This window comes from Bombina bombina, chromosome 7 (assembly GCF_027579735.1).
Source record: "Bombina bombina isolate aBomBom1 chromosome 7, aBomBom1.pri, whole genome shotgun sequence".
Taxonomy (NCBI): Eukaryota; Metazoa; Chordata; class Amphibia; order Anura; family Bombinatoridae; genus Bombina; species Bombina bombina.
In genome coordinates this window covers 208,100,109-208,106,108 of record NC_069505.1, presented here as the reverse complement: position 1 = coordinate 208,106,108, position 6,000 = coordinate 208,100,109, and positions in this window count along the sequence as shown.

Sequence of the window (6,000 nt, the reverse complement as noted above, 5' to 3'; positions counted from 1 at the left end):
GTTTAATTGTCAGACAATAAACAGACTAAAAAACATTTAGTATCCTCTACAACCTTTTAAATAATTATATTCTATAAATATTTTCTTTGCTATCACATCAACCTTTTTTATTTTATTTTTTAAAACATTTTCATAAAAAAGCAAGACAACTTCACACTGGTGTTACAACAAGCATCTACCATTTTCTTACTTAAAGGGACAGTCTAGGCCAAAATAAACTTTCATGATTCAGATAGAGCATGTAATTTTAAATAATTTTCCAATTTACTTTTATCACCAATTTTGCTTTGTTCTCTTGGTATTCTTAGTTGAAAGCTTAACCTAGGAGGTTCATATGCTAATTTCTTAGACCTTGAAGCCCACCTCTTTCAGATTGCATTTGAACAGCTTTTCACCACTAGAGGGTGTTAGTTCACAAATTTCATATAGCTAACACTGTGCTCGTGCACGTGAAGTAATCTGGGAGCTGGCACTGATTGGCTAGACTGCAAGTCTGTCAAAAGAACTGAAAAAAGGGGCAGTTTGCAAAGGCTTAGATACAAAATAATCACAGAGGTAAAAACAGAATTTATGTTTACCTGATAAATTACTTTCTCCAACGGTGTGTCCGGTCCACGGCGTCATCCTTACTTGTGGGATATTCTCTTCCCCAACAGGAAATGGCAAAGAGCCCAGCAAAGCTGGTCACATGATCCCTCCTAGGCTCCGCCTACCCCAGTCATTCGACCGACGTTAAGGAGGAATATTTGCATAGGAGAAACCATATGGTACCGTGGTGACTGTAGTTAAAGAAAATAAATTATCAGACCTGATTAAAAAAACCAGGGCGGGCCGTGGACCGGACACACCGTTGGAGAAAGTAATTTATCAGGTAAACATAAATTCTGTTTTCTCCAACATAGGTGTGTCCGGTCCACGGCGTCATCCTTACTTGTGGGAACCAATACCAAAGCTTTAGGACACGGATGAAGGGAGGGAGCAAATCAGGTCACCTAAATGGAAGGCACCACGGCTTGCAAAACCTTTCTCCCAAAAATAGCCTCAGAAGAAGCAAAAGTATCAAACTTGTAAAATTTGGTAAAAGTGTGCAGTGAAGACCAAGTCGCTGCCCTACATATCTGATCAACAGAAGCCTCGTTCTTGAAGGCCCATGTGGAAGCCACAGCCCTAGTGGAATGAGCTGTGATTCTTTCGGGAGGCTGCCGTCCGGCAGTCTCGTAAGCCAATCTGATGATGCTTTTAATCCAAAAAGAGAGAGAGGTAGAAGTTGCTTTTTGACCTCTCCTTTTACCGGAATAAACAACAAACAAGGAAGATGTTTGTCTAAAATCCTTTGTAGCATCTAAATAGAATTTTAGAGCGCGAACAACATCCAAATTGTGCAACAAACGTTCCTTCTTTGAAACTGGTTTCGGACACAGAGAAGGTACGATAATCTCCTGGTTAATGTTTTTGTTAGAAACAACTTTTGGAAGAAAACCAGGTTTAGTACGTAAAACTACCTTATCTGCATGGAACACCAGATAAGGAGGAGAACACTGCAGAGCAGATAATTCTGAAACTCTTCTAGCAGAAGAAATTGCAACTAAAAACAAAACTTTCCAAGATAATAACTTAATATCAACGGAATGCAAGGGTTCAAACGGAACCCCCTGAAGAACTGAAAGAACTAAATTGAGACTCCAAGGAGGAGTCAAAGGTTTGTAAACAGGCTTAATTCTAACCAGAGCCTGAACAAAGGCTTGAACATCTGGCACAGCGGCCAGCTTTTTGTGAAGTAACACAGACAAGGCAGAAATCTGTCCCTTCAGGGAACTTGCAGATAATCCTTTTTCCAATCCTTCTTGAAGGAAGGATAGAATCCTAGGAATCTTAACCTTGTCCCAAGGGAATCCTTTAGATTCACACCAACAGATATATTTTTTCCAAATTTTGTGGTAAATCTTTCTAGTTACAGGCTTTCTGGCCTGAACAAGAGTATCGATAACAGAATCTGAGAACCCTCGCTTCGATAAGATCAAGCGTTCAATCTCCAAGCAGTCAGCTGGAGTGAAACCAGATTCGGATGTTCGAACGGACCCTGAACAAGAAGGTCTCGTCTCAAAGGTAGCTTCCAAGGTGGAGCCGATGACATATTCACCAGATCTGCATACCAAGTCCTGCGTGGCCACGCAGGAGCTATCAAGATCACCGACGCCCTCTCCTGATTGATCCTGGCTACCAGCCTGGGGATGAGAGGAAACGGCGGGAACACATAAGCTAGTTTGAAGGTCCAAGGTGCTACTAGTGCATCCACTAGAGCCGCCTTGGGATCCCTGGATCTGGACCCGTAGCAAGGAACTTTGAAGTTCTGACGAGAGGCCATCAGATCCATGTCTGGAATGCCCCACAGCTGAGTGACTTGGGCAAAGATTTCCGGATGGAGTTCCCACTCCCCCGGATGCAATGTCTGACGACTCAGAAAATCCGCTTCCCAATTTTCCACTCCTGGGATGTGGATAGCAGACAGGTGGCAGGAGTGAGACTCCGCCCATAGAATGATTTTGGTCACTTCTTCCATCGCCAGGGAACTCCTTGTTCCCCCCTGATGGTTGATGTACGCAACAGTTGTCATGTTGTCTGATTGAAACCGTATGAACTTGGCCCTCGCTAGCTGAGGCCAAGCCTTGAGAGCATTGAATATCGCTCTCAGTTCCAGAATATTTATCGGTAGAAGAGATTCTTCCCGAGACCAAAGAACCTGAGCTTTCAGGGAACCCCAGACCGCGCCCCAGCCCATCAGACTGGCGTCGGTCGTGACAATGACCCACTCTGGTCTGCGGAATGTCATCCCTCGTGACAGGTTGTCCAGGGACAGCCACCAACGGAGTGAGTCTCTGGTCCTCTGATTTACTTGTATCTTCGGAGACAAGTCTGTATAGTCCCCATTCCACTGACTGAGCATGCACAGTTGTAATGGTCTTAGATGAATGCGTGCAAAAGGAACTATGTCCATTGCCGCTACCATCAACCCGATCACTTCCATGCACTGAGCTATGGAAGGAAGAGGAACGGAATGAAGTATCCGACAAGAGTCCAGAAGTTTTGTTTTTCTGGCCTCTGTCAGAAAAATCCTCATTTCTAAGGAGTCTATTATTGTTCCCAAGAAGGGAACCCTTGTTGACGGAGATAGAGAACTCTTTTCCACGTTCACTTTCCATCCGTGAGATCTGAGAAAGGCCAGGACAATGTCCGTGTGAGCCTTTGCTTGAGGAAGGGACGACGCTTGAATCAGAATGTCGTCCAAGTAAGGTACTACAGCAATGCCCCTTGGTCTTAGCACAGCTAGAAGGGACCCTAGTACCTTTGTGAAAATCCTTGGAGCAGTGGCTAATCCGAAAGGAAGCGCCACGAACTGGTAATGTTTGTCCAGGAATGCGAACCTCAGGAACCGATGATGTTCCTTGTGGATAGGAATATGTAGATACGCATCCTTTAAATCCACCGTGGTCATGAATTGACCTTCCTGGATGGAAGGAAGAATAGTTCGAATGGTTTCCATCTTGAACGATGGAACCTTGAGAAACTTGTTTAAGATCTTGAGATCTAAGATTGGTCTGAACGTTCCCTCTTTTTTGGGAACTATAAACAGATTGGAGTAGAACCCCATCCCTTGTTCTCTTAATGGAACAGGATGAATCACTCCCATTTTTAACAGGTCTTCTACACAATGTAAGAATGCCTGTCTTTTTATGTGGTCTGAAGACAACTGAGACCTGTGGAACCTCCCCCTTGGGGGAAGTCCCTTGAATTCCAGAAGATAACCTTGGGAGACTATTTCTAGCGCCCAAGGATCCAGAACATCTCTTGCCCAAGCCTGAGCGAAGAGAGAGAGTCTGCCCCCCACCAGATCCGGTCCCGGATCGGGGGCCAACATTTCATGCTGTCTTGGTAGCAGTGGCAGGTTTCTTGGCCTGCTTTCCCTTGTTCCAGCCTTGCATTGGTCTCCAAGCTGGCTTGGCTTGAGAAGTATTACCCTCTTGCTTAGAGGACGTAGCACTTTGGGCTGGTCCGTTTCTACGAAAGGGACGAAAATTAGGTTTATTTTTTGCCTTGAAAGGCCGATCCTGAGGAAGGGCGTGGCCCTTACCCCCAGTGATATCAGAGATAATCTCTTTCAAGTCAGGGCCAAACAGCGTTTTCCCCTTGAAAGGAATGTTAAGTAGCTTGTTCTTGGAAGACGCATCAGCCGACCAAGATTTCAACCAAAGCGCTCTGCGCGCCACAATAGCAAACCCAGAATTCTTAGCCGCTAACCTAGCCAATTGCAAAGTGGCGTCTAGGGTGAAAGAATTAGCCAATTTGATAGCATTGATTCTGTCCATAATCTCCTCATAAGGAGGAGAATCACTATCGACCGCCTTTATCAGCTCATCGAACCAGAAACATGCGGCTGTAGCGACAGGGACAATGCATGAAATTGGTTGTAGAAGGTAACCCTGCTGAACAAACATCTTTTTAAGCAAACCTTCTAATTTTTTATCCATAGGATCTTTGAAAGCACAACTATCCTCTATGGGTATAGTGGTGCGTTTGTTTAAAGTGGAAACCGCTCCCTCGACCTTGGGGACTGTCTGCCATAAGTCCTTTCTGGGGTCGACCATAGGAAACAATTTTTTAAATATGGGGGGAGGGACGAAAGGAATACCGGGCCTTTCCCATTCTTTATTAACAATGTCCGCCACCCGCTTGGGTATAGGAAAAGCTTCTGGGAGCCCCGGCACCTCTAGGAACTTGTCCATTTTACATAGTTTCTCTGGGATGACCAACTTGTCACAATCATCCAGAGTGGATAATACCTCCTTAAGCAGAATGCGGAGATGTTCCAACTTAAATTTAAATGCAATCACATCAGGTTCAGCTAGTTGAGAAATGTTCCCTGAATCAGTAATTTCTCCCTCAGACAAAACCTCCCTGGCCCCATCAGACTGGGTTAGGGGCCCTTCAGAAATATTATTATCAGCGTCGTCATGCTCTTCAGTATCTAAAACAGAGCAGTCGCGCTTACGCTGATAAGTGTTCATTTTGGCTAAAATGTTTTTGACAGAATTATCCATTACAGCCGTTAATTGTTGCATAGTAAGGAGTATTGGCGCGCTAGATGTACTAGGGGCCTCCTGAGTGGGCAAGACTCGTGTAGACGAAGGAGGGAATGATGCAGTACCATGCTTACTCCCCTCACTTGAGGAATCATCTTGGGCATCATTGTCATTGTCACATAAATCACATTTATTTAAATGAATAGGAATCCTGGCTTCCCCACATTCAGAACACAGTCTATCTGGTAGTTCAGACATGTTAAACAGGCATAAACTTGATAACAAAGTACAAAAAACGTTTTAAAATAAAACCGTTACTGTCACTTTAAATTTTAAACTGAACACACTTTATTACTGCAAATGCGAAAAAACATGAAGGAATTGTTCAAAATTCACCAAATTTTCACCACAGTGTCTTAAAGCCTTAAAAGTATTGCACACCAAATTTGGAAGCTTTAACCCTTAAAATAACGGAACCGGAGCCGTTTTGAACTTTAACCCCTTTACAGTCCCTGGTATCTGCTTTGCTGAGACCCAACCAAGCCCCAAGGGGAATACGATACCAAATGACGCCTTCAGAAAGTCTTTTCTAAGTATCAGAGCTCCTCTCACATGCGACTGCATGCCATGCCTCTCAAAAACAAGTGCGCAACACCGGCGCGAAAATGAGGCTCTGCCTATGCTTTGGGAAAGCCCCTAAAGAATAAGGTGTCTAAAACAGTGCCTGCCGATATTATTATATCAAAATACCCAGATAAAATGATTCCTCAAGGCTAAATATGTGTTAATAATCAATCGATTTAGCCCAGAAAAAGTCTACAGTCTTAATAAGCCCTTTTTGAAGCCCTTATTTACGATCGTAATAAACATGGCTTACCGGATCCCATAGGGAAAATGACAGCTTCCAGCATTACATCGTCTT